The sequence below is a fragment of the Ranitomeya variabilis genome, chromosome 7 (assembly GCF_051348905.1).
Source record: "Ranitomeya variabilis isolate aRanVar5 chromosome 7, aRanVar5.hap1, whole genome shotgun sequence".
Taxonomy (NCBI): Eukaryota; Metazoa; Chordata; class Amphibia; order Anura; family Dendrobatidae; genus Ranitomeya; species Ranitomeya variabilis.
Window position 1 is genome coordinate 146,763,343 of NC_135238.1, and position 22,884 is coordinate 146,786,226.

Genomic DNA, 22,884 nt, shown 5'->3' on the forward strand with positions numbered 1-22,884 from the left:
TCATAGGGCAGTGGTAACTGGGTTGACCATATATCTACTCCTAACGCCAACACTAGAAGTAGCCGGGGATCATTCCTACGTTGATTCTAGATGACACGCGCCAGCCGGAGAATCTAGCTACCCCTAGTAGAGGAAAACAAAGACCTTTCTTGCCTCCAGAGAAGGGGACCCCAAAGCTGGATAGAAGCCCCCCACAAATAATGACGGTGAGGTAAGAGGAAATGACAAACACAGAAATGAACCAGGTTTAGCACAGAGAGGCCCGCTTACTGATAGCAGAATAAAGAAAGGTAACTTATATGGTCAACAAAAACCCTATCAAAATCCACACTGGAAATTCAAGAACCCCCGAACCGTCTAACGGTCCGGGGGGAGAACACCAGCCCCCTAGAGCTTCCAGCAAAGGTCAGGATATAGATTTGGAACAAGCTGGACAAAAATACAAAACCAAAACAAATAGCAAAAAGCAAAAGGCAGACTTAGCTGATATAACTGGAACCAGGATCAGTAGACAAGAGCACAGCAGACTAGCTCTGATAACTACGTTGCCAGGCATTGAACTGAAGGTCCAGGGAGCTTATATAGCAACACCCCTAACTAACGACCCAGGTGCGGATAAAAGGAATGACAGAAAAACCAGAGTCAAAAAACTAGTAACCACTAGAGGGAGCAAAAAGCAAATTCACAACAGTACCCCCCCCTTAGTGAGGGGTCACCGAACCCTCACCACGACCACCAGGGCGATCAGGATGAGCGGCATGAAAGGCACGAACTAAATCGGCCGCATGAACATCAGAGGCGATCACCCAGGAATTATCCTCCTGACCATAGCCCTTCCACTTGACCAGGTACTGAAGCCTCCGCCTGGAGAGGCGAGAATCCAAGATCTTCTCCACCACGTACTCCAACTCGCCCTCAACCAACACCGGAGCAGGAGGCTCAGCAGAAGGAACCACAGGCACAATGTACCGCCGCAACAAGGACCTATGAAATACATTGTGAATAGCAAACGACACAGGAAGATCCAGACGAAAAGATACAGGATTAAGGATTTCCAATATCTTGTAAGGCCCAATAAAACGAGGTTTAAATTTGGGAGAGGAGACCTTCATAGGAACAAAGCGGGAAGAAAGCCATACCAAATCCCCAACACGTAGTCGGGGACCCACACCGCGGCGGCGGTTGGCAAAGCGCTGAGCCTTCTCCTGTGACAACTTCAAGTTGTCCACCACATGATTCCAGATCTGCTGCAACCTATCCACCACAGAATCCACCCCAGGACAGTCAGAAGGCTCCACATGACCCGAAGAAAAGCGAGGATGGAAACCAGAGTTGCAGAAAAAAGGCGAAACCAAGGTGGCGGAACTAGCCCGATTATTAAGGGCAAACTCAGCCAACGGCAAGAATGTCACCCAATCGTCCTGATCAGCAGAGACAAAACACCTCAAATAAGCCTCCAAAGTCTGATTGGTTCGCTCCGTCTGTCCATTAGTCTGAGGATGGAAAGCAGACGAAAACGACAAATCAATGCCCATCCTACTACAAAAGGATCGCCAGAACCTGGAAACGAACTGGGATCCTCTGTCTGACACAATATTCTCAGGGATGCCGTGCAAACGAACCACGTTCTGGAAAAACACAGGAACCAGATCGGAAGAGGAAGGCAGCTTAGGCAAAGGAACCAAATGGACCATCTTGGAGAAGCGATCACATATCACCCAGATAACGGACATGCCCTGAGATAGCGGAAGATCAGAAATGAAATCCATGGAGATATGTGTCCAAGGTCTCTTCGGGACAGGCAAGGGCAAGAGCAAACCGCTGGCACGAGAACAGCAAGGCTTAGCTCGAGCACAAGTCCCACAGGACTGCACAAATGACCGCACATCCCTTGACAAGGAAGGCCACCAAAAGGACCTGGCCACCAGATCTCTGGTGCCAAAAATTCCCGGGTGACCTGCCAACACCGAGGAATGAACCTCGGAAATGACTCTGCTGGTCCACTTATCCGGGACAAACAGTCTGTCAGGTGGACAAGACTCAGGCCTATCAGCCTGAAATCTCTGCAACACACGTCGCAGATCCGGAGAAATAGCTGACAAGATAACTCCATCTTTAAGAATACCAACAGGATCCGCGACTCCAGGAGCATCAGGCACAAAGCTCCTAGAAAGAGCATCGGCCTTCACATTCTTTGAACCTGGTAAATACGAGACAACAAAATCAAAGCAGGAGAAAAACAATGACCAGCGGGCCTGTCTCGGATTAAGGCGTTTAGCAGACTCGAGATACATCAGATTTTTGTGATCAGTCAAGACCACCACACGATGCTTAGCACCCTCGAGCCAATGACGCCACTCCTCAAATGCCCATTTCATGGCCAACAACTCCCGATTGCCCACATCATAATTTCGCTCGGCAGGCGAAAACTTCCTAGAGAAAAAGACACAAGGTTTCATAACAGAGCAACCAGGGCCTCTCTGCGACAAAACGGCCCCTGCCCCAATCTCCGAAGCATCCACCTCAACCTGAAAGGGAAGTGAGACGTCAGGCTGGCACAAAACAGGCGCCGAAGTAAACCGGCGTTTCAACTCCTGGAAAGCCTCCACGGCAGCAGGAGCCCAGTTAGCTACATCGGAGCCCTTCTTGGTCATATCCGTCAAAGGTTTCACAATGCTAGAAAAATTAGCGATAAAACGACGGTAGAAGTTAGCGAAGCCCAAGAACTTCTGAAGACTCTTAACTGACGAGGGCTGAGTCCAATCAAGAATAGCTCGGACCTTGACTGGGTCCATCTCCACAGCAGAAGGGGAAAAAATGAACCCCAAAAAGGGAACCTTCTGTACACCAAAGAGACACTTTGAGCCCTTGACAAACAAAGAATTTTCACGCAAAATTTTAAAGACCAACCTGACCTGCTCCACATGCGAATCCCAATTATCAGAAAAAACCAAAATATCATCCAGATAAACAATCAAAAATTTATCCAGATACTTCCGGAAAATGTCATGCATAAAGGACTGAAAAACTGAAGGCGCATTGGAGAGCCCAAAAGGCATCACCAAGTACTCAAAATGACCTTCGGGCGTATTGAATGCGGTTTTCCATTCATCACCTTGCTTAATGCGCACAAGGTTGTACGCACCACGAAGGTCTATCTTGGTGAACCACTTGGCACCCTTAATCCGGGCAAACAAGTCAGACAACAGCGGTAAAGGATACTGAAATTTGACAGTGATCTTATTTAAAAGCCGATAATCAATACAAGGTCTCTAAGATCCGTCCTTTCTTGCCACAAAAAAGAATCCCGCACCAAGAGGGGAAGAAGACGGACGAATATGTCCTTTCTCCAGAGACTCCTTGATATATGAACGCATAGCGGTATGTTCAGGTACCGACAGATTAAACAGTCTTCCCTTAGGAAATTTACTGCCTGGGATCAAATCTATAGCACAGTCACAGTCCCTATGAGGAGGCAGTGCACTGGACTCAGACTCACTGAAGACATCCTGATAATCAGACAAATACTCCGGAACTTCCGAAGGCGTAGAAGAAGCAATAGACACAGGCAGGGAATCCCCATGAATACCACGACAGCCCCAACTTGAGACTGACATAGCCTTCCAGTCCAGGACTGGATTATGGGTCTGTAACCATGGCAGCCCTAAAACAACCAAATCATGCATTTTATGTAAAACCAGGAAACGTATCACCTCGCGGTGTTCAGGAGTCATGCACATGGTAACCTGTGTCCAATACTGCGGTTTATTTGCTGCCAATGGTGTAGCATCAATACCCCTAAGAGGAATAGGATTTTCTAATGGTTCAAGAGTAAAACCACAGCGCTTAGCAAATGAGAGATCCATGAGACTCAGGGCAGCACCTGAATCTACAAACGCCATGACAGGATAAGATGACAGTGAGCAAATCAAAGTTACAGACAGAATAAATTTAGGTTGCAAATTACCAACGGTGACAGGACTAACAACCTTAGCTATACGTTTAGAGCATGCTGAGATAACATGTGTAGAATCACCACAGTAGTAGCACAAGCCATTCCGGCGTCTATGAATTTTCCGCTCATTTCTAGTCAGGATTCTATCACATTGCATTAAATCAGGTGTCTGTTCAGACAACACCATGAGGGAATTTGCGGTTTTTCTATCACATTGCACCGAATTAGGTGTCTGTTCAGACAACACCATGAGGGAATTTGCAGTTTTGCGCTCCCGCAACCGCCGGTCAATTTGAATAGCCAGTGCCATAGTATCATTCAGACCTGTGGGAATGGGAAAACCCACCATAACATTCTTAATGGCTTCAGAAAGGCCATTTCTAAAATTAGCGGCCAGTGCACACTCGTTCCAATGTGTCAGCACGGACCATTTCCGAAATTTTTGGCAATACACTTCAGCCTCGTCCTGCCCCTGAGACATAGCCAGCAAGGCCTTTTCTGCCTGAATCTCAAGATTGGGTTCCTCATAAAGTAAACCGAGCGCCAGAAAAAACGCATCAAGATCAGCCAATGCCGGATCTCCTGGCGCCAGCGAAAAAGCCCAATCCTGAGGGTCGCCCCGTAAGAACGAAATTACAATTTTGACTTGCTGAGCAGAATCTCCAGATGAACAGGGTCTCAGGGACAAAAACAATTTACAATTATTCACGAAATTCCTAAACTTAAACCTGTCTCCGGAAAACAGTTCAGGAATCGGTATTTTAGGTTCTGACCTAGGATTTCTGATAACATAGTCTTGTATGCCCTGCACACGAGTAGCCAGCTGGTCCACACTTGTAATCAAGGTCTGGACATTCATGTCTGCAGCAAGCATAGCCACTCTGAGGTAAAGGGGAAGAAGAAAAAAAAAAACTCAGAATCTTCTTTCTTATAATCCCTCTTCTGCTATGCATTAAACATTTAATACTGGCCTGGCAAACTGTTATGACCCCAATGGCGAGGGTCTCAGAGGAACGTGGAAGTCTGCAGAATACAAAAATCCAGCTCATAGGGCAGTGGTAACTGGGTTGACCATATATCTACTCCTAACGCCAACACTAGAAGTAGCCGGGGATCATTCCTACGTTGATTCTAGATGACACGCGCCAGCCGGAGAATCTAGCTACCCCTAGTAGAGGAAAACAAAGACCTTTCTTGCCTCCAGAGAAGGGGACCCCAAAGCTGGATAGAAGCCCCCCACAAATAATGACGGTGAGGTAAGAGGAAATGACAAACATAGAAATGAACCAGGTTTAGCACAGAGAGGCCCGCTTACTGATAGCAGAATAAAGAAAGGTAACTTATATGGTCAACAAAAACCCTATCAAAATCCACACTGGAAATTCAAGAACCCCCGAACCGTCTAACGGTCCGGGGGGAGAACACCAGCCCCCTAGAGCTTCCAGCAAAGGTCAGGATATAGATTTGGAACAAGCTGGACAAAAATACAAAACCAAAACAAATAGCAAAAAGCAAAAGGCAGACTTAGCTGATATAACTGGAACCAGGATCAGTAGACAAGAGCACAGCAGACTAGCTCTGATAACTACGTTGCCAGGCATTGAACTGAAGGTCCAGGGAGCTTATATAGCAACACCCCTAACTAACGACCCAGGTGCGGATAAAAGGAATGACAGAAAAACCAGAGTCAAAAAACTAGTAACCACTAGAGGGAGCAAAAAGCAAATTCACAACAGGTTGCGTCCAATCACAAATAGCCTGAACCTTGACAGGATCCATCTCGATGGAAGAGGGGGAAAAAATATATCCCAAAAAGGAAATCTTTTGAACCCCAAAAACGCACTTAGAACCCTTCACACACAAGGAATTAGACCGCAAAACCTGAAAAACCCTCCTGACCTGCTGGACATGAGTCCCAGTCATCCGAAAAAATCAAAATATCATCCAGATACACAATCATAAATTTATCCAAATAATCACGGAAAATGTCATGCATAAAGGACTGAAAGACTGAAGGGGCATTTGAAAGACCAAAAGGCATCACCAAATACTCAAAGTGGCCCTCGGGCGTATTAAATGCGGTCTTCCACTCATCCCCCTGCTTAATTCGCACCAAATTATACGCCCCACGGAGATCTATCTTAGAGAACCACTTGGCCCCCTTTATGCGAGCAAACAAATCAGTCAGCAGTGGCAACGGATATTGATATTTAACCGTGATTTTATTCAAAAGCCGATAATCAATACACGGTCTCAAAGAGCCATCTTTCTTAGCCACAAAGAAAAAACCGGCTCCTAAGGGAGATGACGAAGGACGAATATGTCCCTTTTCCAAGGACTCCTTTATATATTCTCGCATAGCAGCATGTTCAGGCACAGACAGATTAAATAAACGACCCTTAGGGTATTTACTACCCGGAATCAAATCTATGGCACAATCGCACTCCCGGTGCGGAGGTAATGAACCAAGCTTAGGTTCTTCAAAAACATCACGATATTCAGTCAAGAATTCAGGAATCTCAGAGGGAATAGATGATGAAATGGAAACCACAGGTACGTCCCCATGCGTCCCCTTACATCCCCAGCTTAACACAGACATAGCTTTCCAGTCAAGGACTGGGTTATGAGATTGCAGCCATGGCAATCCAAGCACCAACACATCATGTAGGTTATACAGCACAAGAAAGCGAATAATCTCCTGATGATCCGGATTAATCCGCATAGTTACTTGTGTCCAGTATTGTGGTTTATTACTAGCCAATGGGGTGGAGTCAATCCCCTTCAGGGGTATAGGAGTTTCAAGAGGCTCCAAATCATACCCACAGCGTTTGGCAAAGGACCAATCCATAAGACTCAAAGCGGCGCCAGAGTCGACATAGGCATCCGCGGTAATAGATGATAAAGAACAAATCAGGGTCACAGATAGAATAAACTTAGACTGTAAAGTGCCAATTGAAACAGACTTATCAAGCTTCTTAGTACGCTTAGAGCATGCTGATATAACATGAGTTGAATCACCGCAATAGAAGCACAACCCATTTTTTCGTCTTAAATTCTGCCGTTCACTTCTGGACAGAATTCTATCACATTGCATATTCTCTGGCGTCTTCTCAGTAGACACCGCCAAATGGTGCACAGGTTTGCGCTCCCGCAGACGCCTATCGATCTGGATAGCCATTGTCATGGACTCATTCAGACCCGCAGGCACAGGGAACCCCACCATAACATCCTTAATGGCATCAGAGAGACCCTCTCTGAAATTCGCCGCCAGGGCGCACTCATTCCACTGAGTAAGCACAGCCCATTTACGGAATTTCTGGCAGTATATTTCAGCTTCGTCTTGCCCCTGAGATAGGGACATCAAGGCTTTTTCCGCCTGAAGCTCTAACTGAGGTTCCTCATAAAGCAACCCCAAGGCCAAAAAAAACGCATCCACATTGAGCAACGCAGGATCCCCTGGAGCCAATGCAAAAGCCCAATCCTGAGGGTCGCCCCGGAGCAAGGAAATCACAATCCTGACCTGCTGAGCAGGATCTCCAGCAGAGCGAGATTTCAGGGACAAAAACAACTTGCAATTATTTTTGAAATTTTGAAAGCAAGATCTATTCCCCGAGAAAAATTCAGGCAAAGGAATTCTAGGTTCAGATATAGGAACATGAACAACAAAATCTTGTAAATTTTGAACTTTCGTGGTGAGATTATTCAAACCTGCAGCTAAACTCTGAATATCCATTTTAAACAGGTGAACACAGAGCCATTCCAGGATTAGAAGGAGAGAGAGAGAGAAAGGCTGCAATATAGGCAGACTTGCAAGAGATTCAATTACAAGCACACTCAGAACTGAAGGGAAGGGGAAAAAAAAAAAAAAATCTTCAGCAGACTTCTCTTTTCTCTCCTTTCTCTGTCAATTAATTTAACCCTTTTTGGCCGGTCAAACTGTTATGGTTCTCAATGGCAAGAGAACATAGCCCAGCAAACATAAGTACTAGCTCTTGGAAGGATGGAAACTAAACTGACCATGAACTAAACCTGCCGCACAACTAACAGTAGCCGGGTAGCGTTGCCTACGTTTTTTATCCCTAGACGCCCAGCGCCGGCCGGAGGACTAACTAATCCTGGCAGAGGAAAATATAGTCCTGGCTCACCTCTAGAGAAATTTCCCCGATAGGCAGACAGAGGCCCCCACATATATTGGCGGTGATTTTAGATGAAATGACAAACGTAGTATGAAAATAGGTTTAGCAAAATTGAGGTCCGCTTACTAGATAGCAGGAAGACAGAAAGGGCACTTTCATGGTCAGCTGAAAACCCTATCAAAATACCATCCTGAAATTACTTTAAGACTCTAGTATTAACTCATAACATCAGAGTGGCAATTTCAGATCACAAGAGCTTTCCAGACACAGAAACGAAACTACAGCTGTGAACTGGAACAAAATGCAAAAACAAACGAGGACAAAAGTCCAACTTAACTGGGAGTTGTCTAGCAGCAGGAACATGCACAGAAAGGCTTCTGATTACAATGTTGACCGGCATGGAAGTGACAGAGGAGCAAGGTTAAATAGCGACTCCCACATCCTGATGGAAACAGGTGAACAGAGGGGATGATGCACACCAGTTCAATTCCACCAGTGGCCACCGGGGGAGCCCAAAATCCAATTTCACAACACCCCCCCTTGAGGAGGGGTCACCGAACCCTCATGAAAACCACCAGGGTGATCAGGATGAGCCACATGGAAGGCACGAACCAAATCGGCTGCATGAACATCAGAGGCGACAACCCAAGAATTATCCTCCTGACCATAGCCCTTCCATTTAACCAAATACTGGAGCCTCCGTCTAGAAATACGAGAATCCAAGATCTTCTCCACCACGTATTCCAATTCTCCCTCAACCAGCACCGGGGCAGGAGGCTCAACCGGAGGAACCACAGGCACCACATATCTCCGCAACAACGAGCGATGGAACACATTATGAATAGCAAATGATGCTGGGAGGTCCAGACGAAATGACACAGGGCCAAGGACTTCCAGAATCTTATAAGGACCGATAAACCGAGGCTTGAACTTAGGAGAGGAGACCTTCATAGGAACGAAGCGAGAAGACAACCACACCAAGTCCCCAACGCAAAATCGGGGACCCACACAGCGACGGCGGTTGGCAAAGAGCTGAGCCTTCTCTTGAGACAGCTTCAAATTGTCCACCACATGATTCCAAATCTGATACAACCTATCAACCACAAGATCCACTCCAGGACAGTCAGAAGGCTCCACCTGACCCGAGGAAAAACGAGGATGAAACCCCGAATTACAAAAGAAAGGAGAAACCAAAGTAGCAGAACTAGCCCGATTATTAAGGGCAAACTCGGCCAACGGCAAAAAAGTAACCCAGTCGTCCTGATCAGCAGAAACAAAACATCTTAAATAAGTCTCCAAGGTCTGATTAGTTCGCTCGGTTTGGCCATTCGTCTGAGGATGGAAGGCCGACGAAAAAGACAAATCAATGCCCAATTTAGCACAAAAGGTCCGCCAAAATCTAGACACAAACTGGGATCCTCTGTCAGAAACAATGTTCTCAGGAATCCCGTGCAAACGAACCACATTTTGAAAAAACAGTGGAACCAACTCGGAGGAGGAAGGCAACTTAGGCAAGGGCACCAACTGGACCATCTTAGAAAAACGATCACACACCACCCAGATGACAGACATTCTCTGAGAGACAGGGAGATCTGAAATAAAATCCATGGAAATGTGCGTCCAAGGCCTCTTCGGGACAGGCAAAGGTAACAGCAAACCACTGGCTCGAGAACAGCAAGGCTTAGCCCGAGCACAAATTCCACAAGACTGCACAAAGGAACGCACATCCCGCGACAAGGAAGGCCACCAAAAAGACCTGGCCACCAAGTCTCTGGTACCAAATATTCCAGGATGGCCCACCAACACCGAAGAATGAACCTCGGAGATGACTCTGTTGGTCCATCTATCCGGGACAAACAGTCTCTCCGGTGGACAGCGATCAGGTCTATCCGCCTGAAACTCTTGCAGCACACGTCGCAAATCTGGGGAGATGGCAGACAAAATCACCCCTTCTCTAAGAATACCAGCTGGCTCTGAATCTCCAGGAGAGTCAGGCACAAAACTCCTAGAAAGAGCATCAGCCTTCACATTCTTCGAACCAGGCAGGTACGAAACCACGAAATCAAAACGAGAGAAAAACAACGACCAACGAGCCTGTCTGGGATTCAGCCGCTTGGCCGACTCGAGATAAATCAAATTCTTGTGATCAGTCAAGACCACCACACGATGCTTAGCTCCCTCGAGCCAATGTCGCCACTCCTCAAATGCCCACTTCATAGCCAACAACTCCCGATTACCGACATAATTCCGCTCGGCAGGCGAAAACTTTCTTGAAAAGAAAGCACATGGCTTCATCACAAAGTCATCGGAGCTTCTCTGCGACAAAACAGCCCCCGCTCCAATCTCGGAAGCATCAACCTCCACCTGGAAGGGAAGTGAGACATCTGGCTGACATAAGACTGGAGCCGAAGAAAACCGGCGCTTCAGCTCCCGAAAGGCCTCCACAGCCACAGAGGACCAATTAGTCACATCAGAACCTTTCTTGGTCAAATCCGTCAAAGGCTTAACAACACCAGAAAAATTAGCTTTGAAGCGACGGTAAAAATTAGCAAAACCCAAGAACTTCTGAAGACTCTTAACCAATGTAGGCTGCGTCCAGTCATGAATAGCCTGAACCTTGACTGGGTCCATCTCAATAGTAGAAGGAGGAAAAATGAAACCCAAAAAATAAATCTTCTGGACTCCAAAAAGACATTTTGAGCCCTTCACAAATAAAGCGTTGTCACGCAGGACCTGAAAGACCATCCTGACCTGCTTAACATGAGACTCCCAATCATCCGAAAAAAACAGAATATCATCCAGATACACAATCATAAACTTATCCAGATATTCACGGAAGATGTCGTGCATAAAGAACTGAAAGACTGAAGGAGCATTAGAAAGTCCAAAAGGCATCACCAGGTACTCAAAATGGCATTCAGGCGTATTAAATGCAGTTTTCCATTCATCACCCTGTTTTATACGCACAAGGTTATACGCACCACGAAGATTAATCTTGGTGAACCAACTAGACCCCCTAATGCGAGCAAACAAATCAGTTAACAATGGCAAAGGATACTGAAATTTGACCGTGATTTTGTTCAAAAGGCGATAATCAATACAAGGTCTCAGGGAACCATCCTTCTTAGCCACAAAAAAGAATCCCGCACCAAGAGGGGAAGAGGACGGGCGAATATGTCCCTTCTCCAAAGACTCCTTTATATAACTCCGCATGGCAGCATGCTCCGGCACAGATAAATTGAAAAGTCGTCCCTTAGGAAACTTACTACCAGGAATCAAATTTATAGCACAATCACAGTCCCTATGAGGAGGTAGAGAATTGAGTTTGGGCTCCTCAAATACATCCTGGTAGTCTGACAAAAACGTAGGGACTTCAGAAGGAGTGGACGAAGCAATTGGCACCACAGGAGCGTCACCATGAATTCCCTGACAACCCCAACTTGACACAGACATAGCTTTCCAATCCAGGACTGGATTATGAGTCTGCAACCATGGTAGACCCAACACGACAACATCATGCAAATTATGCAATACAAGAAAGCGAATCACCTCCTGATGAACAGGAGTCATGCACATGGTCACTTGTGTCCAGTACTGAGGTCTATTCGTAGCCAATGGCGTAGAGTCAATTCCCCTTAGTGGAATAGGAAATTTTAAAGGCTCCAAATCAAAACCACTGCGCCTGGCAAATGACCAATCCATCAGACTCAGGGCAGCACCTGAATCTACAAAGGTATTAACCGGGTAAGATGACAGGGAACAAATCAGGGTAACAGACAAAATGAACTTAGGCTATAAAGTACCAATGGTGACAGATTTATCAACCTTTTTTTTTCGCTTAGAGCATGCTGAGATAACATGAGCTGAGTCACCACAGTAAAAGCACAACCCATTTTGCCGTCTATAATTTTGCCGTTCACTTCTGGTCAGAATTCTGTCACATTGCATAGATTCAGGTGTCTGTTCAGAAGACACCGCCAAATGGTGCACAGGTTTGCGCTCCCGCAACCGCCGATCAATCTGAATGGCCAGAGTCATTGACTCATTCAGACCTGCAGGCGTAGGGAACCCCACCATGACATTCTTAATGGCTTCAGAAAGACCTTCTCTGAAATTTGCAGCCAGGGCACACTCATTCCACTGAGTAAGCACCGACCATTTCCGAAATTTCTGGCAGTACACCTCTGCTTCATCTTGCCCCTGCGAGAGGGCCAATAACGCTTTTTCAGCCTGGTTCTCAAGATTAGGTTCCTCATAGAGCAATCCAAGGGCCAGAAAAAACGCATCCACACTGAGCAATGCAGGATCCCCTGGCGCCAATGCGAAGGCCCAATCTTGAGGGTCACCACGCAAAAAGGAAATAATAATCCTAACTTGCTGAACGGCATCACCAGAGGAACGAGGTTTCAAAGAAAGAAACAACTTACAATTGTTCTTAAAATTTAGGAACCTAGATCTATCTCCAGAAAACAACTCCGGAATAGGTATCCTAGGCTCAGACATAGGACTGTGAACAACAAAATCCTGAATACTCTGAACTCTAGCAGCAAGATGATCCAGACTGGAAGCCAAGTTCTGAACATCCATGTCAGCAGCTGAACTCAGAGCAAATAGATCAGCAAGTGATTAAACTAAGGACGAGCTCTAGGGAGATGGTAACTGGACTGATCGCAAATCTGAACCTATCCAAAACAACTAGAGGTAGCCGGTGAACGTGCCTAAAAAATTTCTAGACGTCTCGAGCCAGCCTGAGGAACTAGCTACCCCTAAAGAGAAAGAAAGACCTCGCTTGCCTCCAGAGAAATAATCCCCAAAGATATAGAAGCCCCCAACAAATATTAACGGTGAAGTAAGAAGAAGGCACATACATAGGGATGAAATCAGATTCAGCAAAAGAGGCCCACTAGTACTAAAAAGCAGAAAATAGAGCAGGGGTCTATGCGATCAATAAAAAACCCTTACAAAATATCCATCCTGAGATTTCAAGAACCCACACACCAACTAACGGTGTGTGGGGAGAAACTCAGCCCACTAGAGCAACCAGCAAGCGAGGGAATTACATTTTAGCAAGCTGGAACAGAAAACATGATAAACACTGCTGATCAAAAAATGAGCAAACAAAACTTAGCTTATCCTGGATGGACTGGGAGCAAGGTAGTCAGAAGGAATCTGAGTAGCACTGATTACATCGACAGCCGGCAACAAGTGGAAGTAAAACAGAGCTATATAGGAACCTCCCAGAGGATAACGAACCAGCTGATAGCCAGAGACCAGCAGGATAACAGGCAAAGCCACCAGGGGGAGCCCAAAGCAAAAGTCACACCATACCACCAGTGACCACAAGAGGGAGCCTGAACACAGAGTTCACAACACCCCTTGCCCCGGCGATCACTCCCAGCCCCACTGATCACCCCCCTGCTCTTCAGATCGCCTCTCAGATCACCCTGTTGCCCTGCTAATAGCCCCCCTGATTGCCCTCTTGCCCTGGTGATCAACCCTCTGCCCCGCTGATCTCCCCCTGCCCCGGTGATCTTCCCCTACCCTGGTGTTCACGCCCTAGAGTTGGGCTAGGGTTGGGGCTAAAATTAGAGTTGGGGTTAGGGTTAGGGGTGTGTAAGGGTTAGGTTTGTGGTTAGGGTTGGGATTAGGGTTATGGGTGTGTTAGAGTTAGGTTTGTGGTTATAGTTAGGGTTGTACACAGCATCCTGTGGGGCCATTATACAGTATGGAGCATCATGTGTGGCCATTATACAGTACGGAGCACTATGTGGGGCCATTATACAGTATGGAGCATCATGTGAGGCCATTATACAGTATGGAGCATCATGTGAGGCCATTATGCAGTATGGAGCATCATGTGTGGCCATTGTACAGTACGGAGCACTATGTGTGGCCATTATGCAGTATGGAACACTGTGTGGCCATTATACAATATGGAGCACTGTGTGGCCATTATACAGCATGGAGCACTGTGTGGCCATTATACAGTACGGAACACTATGTGGGGCCATTATACAGTATGGAGCACTGTGTGGCCATTATAAAGTATGGAGCATCATGTGGGGCCATTATACAGTATGGAGCACTGTGTGGCCATCATACAGTATTGAGCATCATGTGTGGCCATCATACAGTGTGGAGCACCGTGTGGCCATATTTCTTCTGTTTATAGTTATTGTTTATGAAACAGTATAATCAACAGTGCTAAATGGGTGTGGTTGAGGTGTGGATATGGGTGTGACTAGTTGTGAAATGGGTGTGGCCAGGGGTCTTGCCCTCTTTCCCTACTTCAAAAGTTGGGAGGTATGATACAAGTGCTGATTACTGGATGGCCACCCAGCTGGATGCCCACTACAAGCACAATTTTCCATTCTAACTTCTGTCACAAGAGCGTTAACAAAATTGTCAAAGTACAAGCACACGTGGGTAGACTCACTATTGACGGCGTAAAATGGTAAAATTTCTTTGATATGACTTACGTTTATTTGTGAAAATATTGGAAATTTGGCAAAAATGTTGAAAATGTTGCAATTTTAAAACTTTTAATTTTTAAGCCCTTAAATTAGAGAGTCATGTCACACAAAAAACATTTTTGCTAGGTAGTTATAAGGGTTAAAAGTTGACCAGCGATTTCTTATTTTTACAGCAAAATTTACAAAACCATTTTTTTAGGGACCATACCACATTTGAAATGACTTTAGGGGCCTATGTCATGGTTCTCAACACACAGAGAACATAGTTTGAGCATGCAAAAGGACTAGCTCTTGGAAGATGGGAACTCGAGCTGACCGTGAGCTAAACCTATCACAACAACTGAAAGTGGCCGGGTAGCGTGCCTACGTTTTATCCCTAGACGCCCAGCGCCAGCCGGAGAACTGACTGACCCTAGCAGAGGAAAATACAGACCTGGCTCACCTCTAGAGAAATTAACCCCAAAAGGCGGACAGTAGCCCCCACAAATATTGTCGGTGATTTTAGAGGAAACTGACATACAAAGTATGAAAATAGGTTTAGCAAAATTGAGGTCCGCTTACTAGATAGAAGGAAGACAGAAAAGGGGACTTCACGGCCAGCTGAAAACCCTATTCAAAATGCCATCCTGAAATTACTTTAGAACTCTAATATCAACTCATGACACCAGAGTGGCAATTTCAGTTCACAAGAGCTTCCAGTCTCAGAAATATTCAAACACAGAGAACTGGAACAAAAATGCAAACAAACTTAGGACAAAAATCCAACTTAGCTGAAAGTAGTCTAGGAGCAGGAACATGCAACAGAAATGCTTCTGGTAACATTGTTGGCCGGCATGGAAATGACTGAGGAGCAAGGCTAAATAGAAACTCCCACATCCTAATGGAAACAGGTGAACAGAGGAGATGACAAACCCACGTTCAGTACCACCAGTGACCACCGGGGGAGCCCAGAAACCAAATTCACAACAGGCCTATATGACAGAAAATACCCAAATGTGACACCATTCTAAAAACGGCACTCCTCAAGGTACTCAATACCACATTAAAAAAGTTTATTAACCCTTCAAGTGCTTCACAGGAAGTAATAGAATGTGGAAGTGGAGCACCCACCAGGGCCATGGTGATACTCGGTACCATTCTTAAAGGGGATGGGTCATGGCAGCAGTGACCTGGTCCTTGGCCCTGGGCGTACAATAAAAGGGAAATAAAGTTTATGGGATAAATGTTTGTGACGCCACCTGTGGTACTCGGCAAATAGGAGATGTTAGCCGATGCTGCTTGAAGGGACCTCTGGGGCAGATGGTGATGCAGCAGAGTTGGTACAGCTCTCCACAGGTAAAGCTTTAGTCCCAGGGCACTTAGGTGAAATTGTGAGATGATGGATGTTGTAGTAGCTTTGGTGCAGGTTGGATGGCGCAGTAAATTAGTGTGAGGACACAGTGGGGTGCAGTTTCCAAAGCTTTTCTCATAGCTCTTAGCTGCCCCAGCCGGGGTGCTGTGTCCTCCGAGAAGGTGATCCAGCCAGCTCTCAAGCAATTTGGGTGCACTTTCCAGAATCATCTTTCTATGTTCCTTTCTCTGACCATCTCTCTGCACTGGCTTCACCTCTCCAGCCCTGCGCCTGCCACACAGTGTCACAAGCCAGCAGCTGCGGATCTTGTTGAGTCGTGTGCACTGAATCCCCCTGGATCCTATATGGCTGCCTTTTCAGCAAATGTGTGGAGATGTGGCTGTGGCACATAAAGATACCACAGCCTCTGGTTAGCTAGCTGAGCCCTTAGTTTCTCCAACTAGAATGGGGCCGGAACCCTTGCCTGCGACCTAGTCCCTCCACTTCTGAATACGAGCCCCACGGGTGGATTTCTCACTACCCGTGCCTCTAGGACCCCTTCCTTCTCTTTTTTCTTTAGCTTCACTTTCTTTCAGCTCCCTCTCTCTGGGAAATCCTTTCTGTTTCAGTCTTTCTGTCTGACTGGAGCTACAGACCCTCACGTCTGCTCAGCTCCACTCCTCTCACTAACTCGCTAACTTTCTAGATCTTTCCTGACTCTTGCTTACTAAGCTCTTCCCCTACTCTATCTCCCCCACCCACTCCTCCAACACCCTTTTCTATCCAGCCTGGGATGAGGCTTCCTCCCTTAGGATACGCTCAGGTGCCCTGACTGAATTGTCTAGTGTTCGATGCAGGTGTAGGGTTCTGTGTTGTGCCACCTCCTTACCTGAGAGCAGGATGCCACACCTCTGGGTGATGTGCAGTTCTCTGTGGCGACTGGACCCCAGGGGCGCCACAGAAGGAAAAAATAAACATTTAGCTTTTTTAAAAAATATTTTCCTTAGACCCATTTTTTTTATATTCATAAGGGTAACTGGAAAAATTGCACATTATAATTTGTTGTGCAATTTCTCTTGAGCATGCCAATATCCCATATGTGGGGGAAACCACTGTTTGGGCGCACATCAGGGCTCGGAATAGAAGGAGCACCATTTGACTTTTTGAATGTAAAATTTGCTGGAATAATTAACGGATGCCATGTCGTGGTTGGAGAGCCCCTGATGTGCCTAAACAATGGAAACCCCCAATTCTATCTCCACCCCTAACCCCAACACACCCCTAACCCTAATCCTCACAAATGACACCATTTTAGAAACTAGATCCCTCAGGGAACTTATCCAGATGTGTATTGAGCACCCTGAACCCCCAGGTGCTTCACAGAAGTTTATAAGTTGAGCTGTGAAAAAAAAAAAATCTAATTGTTCGCACAAAAATGTTTTTTTGCCCCAAATATTGGATTTTCACAGGGGTAACAGGAGAAAATTAACCCCAAAAAGTGTTGTGCAATTTCTCTTGAGTTCACTGATACTCTATATGTGGTCGAAAACTACTTTTGAGGCACAGTGCGAAGCTCAGAAGGGAAGAAGCGCCATATTACAGTGCAGATTTTGCTGTTCTGGTTTGAAAATGCCATATCATATTGTCAGAGCCCCTGAGGTGCCAGAACAGCAGAGCCCCCCATAAGTGACCCCATTTTACAAGCAACACCTCTCAATGAATTCATCTAGGGACACAGGGATCATATTGACTCCACAGGTGTGTCACAGAATTTTATACCATTGGGCATTGAAGAAAAAATAATTTACATTTTTTACCAACAAAATTGTGAATTAGCCTCAAATTGTAAATTTTCAGTTTGGGAAATATGTAAAAAAATTGCACCAAAATGTATCCCACAATTTTTGTTGAATGTAGAAATACCCCATATGTGGGTGTACAGTACTGCATAGCTGTACGAAGAGACTCAGGAGGAACGAAGCACTATTTGCCTCTTGGAGTGCATATTTTCCTAGAAAAGTTTGTGGACTCCATATACAGAACCCCTAATTGCTAGAAAAGCAGAATCCCCCTCAAGAGACCTCATTTTGAAAACTATACCCCTTTGGGAATTTATTTGCAGGTGTGGTGATGATTTGACACCATGGGTGTTTTTCAGAAACAAGCAGCAGTGGACGTTGCTAAGTGAAAATTACAAACTGCCACTGTAGTGACCAGTACACTGTAGTGACCTGTATGTTGTAGTGACCAGTAGATTATGCCCAGCTCATGTTTCTGGAGCCATGCACCCATAAATTAGATTGGATGTCATCACTACAGAAACAAACGTGGACATTATATGTAGTTTAGACTCACTGGGGCTGAGAAGGGAGGGGGGCATATGGATTTGGGAGTGCTGAATTTGTTGAATTTCTTTTGAGGGACGAGAAGCCATTTTGCTTTTCCAGAGCCTTTGTGCTACCAGTAACATGGAAGTCCCCTATATTTCCATTAACAGATGATGGACCTGAGTGGGAACTTGCTTTTTTGTGGATTGAATTGAAGCTTTTATTAGGAACATTTAACACAACTGTGCGATCGCATTTATCTTGCGCTCTACCCTCAGCACTTACTTTGGGGTTTCCATCAAAATCTTTGAGTGACATGAATCATATGAAACCCCTGTGATCCACTCACTATAATGAGGCAGCAAAGTTACTTTGGACTCTATCTGGCTCTGGTTCAGCAGTCTCCTTTTCAGAAGTGCACAAAACTGTGGTTGACCACATTTTTATGCTCGCCTGTAAAGAGAGACACCGCCGGATCACAGGTCAGACAGTGTCCACATTATGTCCATCTGCCTCATTATAGGGAATCTTCCACCATAAGTTCAGACTGCATCACGTATTTTAGAGATTTACACAAAAACCCTGGTGTAAGCGCTCAGTGCAGAGCGCAGAATAAATGTGTGCCAAGCCTTACTACTATCTTTGGGAGGCAGAATGGAAAAATCAACAGCAGTTGAAGAATTGGTTTTATTTATTTTTTATGCCATTCCTCATGCAGTATAAGTAATTAGATGACTTTATTCTTCTGGTCGGTGCGATTACCAGATTTATATCGGGTTTTTATGTTTGGCTGCTGTCACACACTAAAAGATGCTTTAGATTGCAAAAACTAGTTTTTGCATCCCCATATTTTAAGAGCTATAATTTTTCCATATTTCGTTCAACAAAGTCATGTGATGGCTTAGTTTTTGCGGAAGGAGCTGACATTTTTATTGGTAACATTTTTAGACACATGACATTTTTCGACCTCTTTCTATTTTGATTTTTGGGAGGTAGAATGAGGAAAAAACAACAATTCAGGAATAGTTATTTGGGCTTTTCTTTTTATACCGTTCCACGTGTGGTAAAATTGATAATGCAGCTTTACTCTTTGGGTCAGCACAATTATAGCAATACTCCAGTTATTTTTTTTAATGTTTTGGTGCTTTTACACAATAAAAACTATTTTATAGAAAAAAATTATTATTTTTGCATCACTTTATTCTGTGAGCTATAACTGTGTGGCAGCTTTCTTGCGGGACAAGATGACGTTTTCAGTGGTACCATTTTTATTCACATTTGTCTTTTTGATCACATATTATTGGACTTTGTGTTCAGTGATATGATGATAAAGCATTGTTTTTTTGCCTTTTTTTACGGCGTTAACTAGTGGGACAGTTTTATGGAGTGGGTCGTTCTGGATGCAGCGAAGCCAAGTACGTTTACTTTTTTTTTATTTACATAAATAAATGTATTTATTGGAATAATATTTGTTTCTTTTGCTCTTTATTTGGGGATTTGAAAGAATATATTTTTACACTTTTTAATAACTTTTTAAAACTTTTTTTACATTCTTCCAGGATAGGACACCACTGTACCTTATCAGATTGCAATGTAGAGCATCAGATCAGCATCTGACAGGCAGGGAAGGAGGCATGTAAACACCTGTCCTTAGCAGGTGCTCACAAGCCACTGTCCCTGCAGGACCCCATGGCCATCTTGGGTCCAGGGGTCTCCATGGAGACCATCAGAACAATGCGATCGCATTGCGCTGTTCTGATGGGAGCACACAGGTAGTCCCCTCCCTGCGCGATGCTCCTCGATGTCCCTGTCACTATTGAGAGTGGCATCAGAGGGGCTAAATGCCCACGATCAGTGCTAGAACTGATCGTAGGTGTTGCTGAAGGGTGTCAGCTCTCACATAGAGCTGACACCAGCACCCGATCACAACGGCACTCAGGGTGAGGCCGCACGATTGTGGCGCCGTACATATACTGCCGAGCAGCAGTATATACATGGCGCATGTCGGGAAAGGGTTAATATTGAATTTGTTTTAAAAAAATTTTTTACCACACTTGCCAAACTTTGCAAAACTTTGAAATCAACCAGAAATTCTAGGTAGACTTTATGTGATGAATAACAAGGATAATATCCAATTACCTGTTCACGATATCAGTGTGGAAAGTATGTGTCTTCAGTTTGACAATTTAAACAGTTGAGCCAAAACAGACCTGCACAGTTAATGGTCTCGATTTACTATAATAATTTTCTGATTTTGGGTTACCGCAGACTGATTTCCCTGGCACAAAATTGACCATATAACAACAAATGCCAGGAGGTCTAAAATTGTTGCAACAGCCCACAGTATAGTTTGGGTTGTATGGTTGATAAAATGGAATATTAAAACAGGCATGCAAAAATTAAATGTATGCATAATGTTTTAATAAAGACACTATGAATTGGCTTCTAGGTACACACATAGAAAAGAATTTGTGCCAAGAACAGAAATATTTTTGGGGTCCATCTTTTTGTTGAATTGGACTAGTAAATAAAATTTAATTTTATTTTGTAGATATTTTTTCTCTTTAATTTCTTCCCTCTTAACAAAATGTCCGTAAAGGTACCGTCACACTCAGCGACGCTGCGGCGATATAGACAACGAGCCGACCAAAACTAGATCGCTGGAGCGTCGCTGTTTATGTTGCTGTAGAGACGTCAAACACAGCAGCTCCAGAACGATGCAGGAGCGATCCAGTGACGTAACGGCGACTCACTTCTCGTTCTTGCTGGTTGTTAGCTCCATTACATCAATTGTTAGCGTCGTTGCTTTTGATGTCAAACATGACGATACACGCCGACCTGGCGACGAAATAAAGTTCTGGACTTCTAGCTCCGACCAGCGATGGCACAGCGGGATCCAGATCGCTGCTGCGTGTCAAACACAACAAGATCGCTATCCAGGACGCTGCAACATCACGGATTGTTGTCGTTCTCTTTGCAAAGTTGCTCAGTGTGACGGTACCCTTAGTCTAAGAAAGTAGTATTAACTGCCAGCAATATTGTTCTGGTGTCTATCATTGTTAAATTCAACTAAACAGCTGCAAAACCTTAACTTTTTTGTATTTTTTTCAATCATCCCCCTGCTTGAGCAAAAATACAATATAAGTAACGTAGTCCTGAAATGCTACTTTAGGCCAGTTTCACATGTCAGTGGCTCCGGCACGTGAGGTGACAGTTTCCTCACGTACCGGAAACACTGACACACGTAGACCCATAAAAATCAATGCATCTGTGCAGATGTCATTGATTTTTTGCGGACCGTGTCTCCGTGTGCCAAACACGGAGACATGTCAGTGTTCGTGGGAGCGCACGGATTACATGGACCCATTAAAGTCAATGGGTCCGTGTAAAACACGGACCTCACACGGACGTTCTCTGTCTGGGGTCCGTGTGCGTGCAGGAGACAGCGCTACAGTAAGCGCTGTCCCCCCCACTGGTGCTGAAGCCGCGATTCATATGTTCCCTGCAGCAGCGTTTGCTGCAGAGAAAATATGAATAATAGTGTTTAAAATAAAGATCTACCTGTCCGCCGCCCTCCCACCCCCTGTGTGCCCCCCCGCTGTTCAGAAAATACTCACCCACTCCCACGTTGGCTGTCACTCCTTCCTCTCTGCCCCGCGCCTCCTACTGTATGCGGTCACGTGGGGCCGCTCATTTACAATCATGAATAGTCGGCTCCGCCCCTATGGGAGGTGGAGCCACATATTCATGACTGTAAATGATCGGCCCCACGTGACCGCATACACTAGAAGCCGCGGCCAGACCAGGAAGCAGCGAGGGAGGCGGGTAAGTATTTTCTGAACAGCGGGGGGGCGCACAGGGGGTGGGAGGGCGGCGGACACATAGATCTTTATTTTAAACGCTATTATTCATATTTTCTCTGCAGCAAAAGCTGCTGCAGGGAACATATGAATCGCGGCTTCAGCACGATGCAGGGTACCACACGCGTGGGTACCACACGCTCCGTGTGGTACCCACTCGCCATACGGGCGGCACACGTGTGCCACACGTATGGCCTACGTGAGTTCCCAGGCACACGGACACGGATAACTCCAGTACCGATTTATTCCGGTACCGGAATTATCTGGACGTGTGGGACAGCCCTTACAAAGTAGATAAAACCAAAGGCAGAAACATAATGATTGACTACCCTGCAGTAAATAAATAAATAATATAGTGCATGAAAATAATATACAGTACTTAGTTAACATGTTTTTTTGCTTTTTTTAATGCAAAAGCCATCCCACCACTTCACGGTGACCATAATTAGGACAGTCCTAACTCTAATATTAACCCCTTCATGACCAGATCTTTTTTCGGGTTTGCATTTTCGTTTTTCGCTCCTATTCTTTTCTTCTTTTCAGAGCCATAACCTTTATATTTTTCCATCAATATGGCCATGTGAGGCCATTTTTTTTGTGGGACGAGTTGTACTTTTGAACGACACCATTGGTTTTACCATGTTGTGTATTAGAAAATGGGAAAAGAATTCCAAGTGCTGTGAAATTGCAAAAAAAGTGCATTCCCACACTTGTGTTTTGTTTGGCTTTTTTGCTAGATTCACTAAATGCTAAAACTCATCTGCCTTTATTATTCTCCAGGTCTATACGAGTTCATAGATACC